The sequence below is a fragment of the Corvus brachyrhynchos genome, unplaced genomic scaffold, assembly GCF_000691975.1.
Source record: "Corvus brachyrhynchos isolate BGI_N302 unplaced genomic scaffold, ASM69197v1 scaffold881, whole genome shotgun sequence".
NCBI lineage: Eukaryota > Metazoa > Chordata > Aves > Passeriformes > Corvidae > Corvus > Corvus brachyrhynchos.
Window position 1 is genome coordinate 362,508 of NW_008236001.1, and position 2,669 is coordinate 365,176.

The following is a 2,669-nucleotide window of genomic DNA, read 5'->3' on the forward strand; positions in this document are numbered from 1 at the left end:
ATATCAAAGCAGGGATGTTTTTTTAACTTCTTTACTACCAATTCTATGTATTTATTAGATATGAAAAATAAGATAACAGATAGCTTAATGATTATAGTCATAGATATAAAAGTTATTTTAATGGTGTTCCCGAGCTATCCTCAAAGGTAATAAATAGGGCAAGGCTTAGTTTTAGTCTTAAAATGATTAATTTTATGCAAAACATAAATTTTTTACTACTTGATCTGTTTTATCTGTCAGTAGGTAACAGATTTAAAATTATCCTTTGGCCATTTACATGGAAAACTAATACAATTTGATAAAAAGTAAACATCAGCAAGAAAAAAAATTCTGATTTGGGCCAATTATGCAAAAGATCATGAAAATAAGATAAACTGATTTAACATTTCCTTGCGGTAGTAGAAAAGAGAGATGTTTTCCTTAAAACAAAGTAGAATACAACACAATATACATCAGAGACCTGACACATCTGCATTGACAGCAAAATTTCTGTCAGCATTCAGAGCAGCAGAGTAAAATGAGGAATTTGTCTTCATGCTCTTCAGTTTGTTTTCTCAGGTAGACATTTAACATGAAATAGTAGTCCAGGTCTTGTTACAACTCAAGATGTAACCAGCTGCTGGAGCACCACACAAATTCTGAGACTCTTCTAGGATGAAGCATTTGATTTAACATCAAACATCTGCTGTCTTCTACAATACTGCATGACCATGAAAAATTTAGTCAAAGCTTTGTGCTAATTGATCTTTGATTTTTTTTTTATTTTTTAATTGCAGACCATCAGAAATGCAATGTCAATGTTGAAATGCAATATACAATAGTGGAAAAAGAAAAATTGTATTTTCTGCATCTTTGAGGATTACAATTTTAAATAGAAGATTAACATAATAACATATCAGTATTAAATTGTAGTTACACCATGTTATCTGTGTCTTATCTGTGTCACCATAATGAAAGCCCATGACATCTGCAGAAGTTTCCACTTAAGCGGTCAATACCCTCCATTTTACCAAAGTGAGCACATCCCAAAATGGATTTGGCATTTTCAAGGGCAGAAGTTTGATTTTCCAATCTGATCCAATATTTGAACTGAAGTACCTTATTTTTGCAAGAGAAATTAAATGTTATTCTACATTTAAGAAATAGATATTTATTTATTTGTGCCCATTTTGCATAAATGTTCATTGTACATATGCATGCCAATGTTTATATATGGAAAATGTGTGAGGATTATTCCTCTAATTCTCTATACATTATAGTTTTCTTGGCACAATTTGCAGTAAAAATGTGTCTTTATGGTTACTGATTGCTTTGTATGTATTTCTGATTTTAGAGAGAATTAGTTTTGCATTTAAGAAATATTTCCTATAATTTTAAACTATATTCTTTAGTTCTTTTGGTTTTCCAAATATAAGATATGCTGACCAAAGCTTCTCCATGTATAAAAGCATTGTCTGTGTATGCCAAATAGGGACAATTGTTCTTAACCACAGCAATTTGTTAAAGAAGGTTCTGGGCCCTAAATTCTGAGGCAGAGTCAGTTTTATCTCAGCTTGGGTGCCTTGTGAGGGGGGCCGTGAACAAGGAAATCCCTGGGTCTTTACACCCTTACAGTCTCTGCACCTGATTTTCACACGCTTTACACACGTCCTGCTTATTAACACAAGCAGACTGGCTTGTGTTAATAACATTGGAAGGTTTGGATTAAGTTTGGAATATGAAAAGACATAAAGCATTAGCAGTTTTGTGACTTGATTGAAATTCTATTATTTCATGTTTGGGTTTTTAAAAATAAATTATTATGATTTTTTAATTTAAAATGTCAAATCTGATATAACTCTGGAAAAAATATAAAGACATTTTAGGCAGTAATGAGTTTATATTTTATCTCCATGAAATTATCAAGATGTCTTTGTATAAATGCATAATCCCCATTTCACATTACTTTACTTTGTGTTGTTCCATGATGCTTAATACTAGATCAAAAAACTATGGATCTGAAGGCAAAACTTTTTTTTCAGGTTCAAGCCATGCCCCTAAGGAAGTGCTATTATGAATGGAAAATTTTGTACAGACACATCTTACACTGGGAAAATAATTCATGTGAGTGATGTGTTTGTCAGTGATTTAGGAAGTTTTCCTGTTACTCTGTGCTGTGTTTCTGCTAGACTTGGGGATTTCTGGTTTAACTTGTTCAGGTGATATCACCTAAAATAGCAATGTGCTTTTCTCCATTAGACAAGCACTGCTGAAAATGTAGGTTATAGGTTTCTATTAGGTAAATTAGATGACGTCTTAGAAAGTTCCTTACTCCAGAGAGCTTTGGGTCTACTTAACAGACACCTGAAGGGCATAAAATACAGGCTCCACGGACTATTTTTAGGATCTTTATGAAAGAAGAGAAAACCATTCTACCCGGGGTCTTGTCTTCACTCTCCATTTTACACCCTGTTGTAATTGATGGGGAGCCAACAAAACAACAGAAGTCAGGAGCTCTTGTTACAAGATTTGAAAGCTGTGATAAAAGCAGTATAACTTTAACTTCTTTTTTACTTTTAAGAAAAAACCCAATTCAGTGAATTCAACTCTCGAAGATACTTACAAGTTGTTCAGGCACTGGCACTTTGATACCTCTACAAAACCATCTACTGAGACTGGGAACAGAAAGA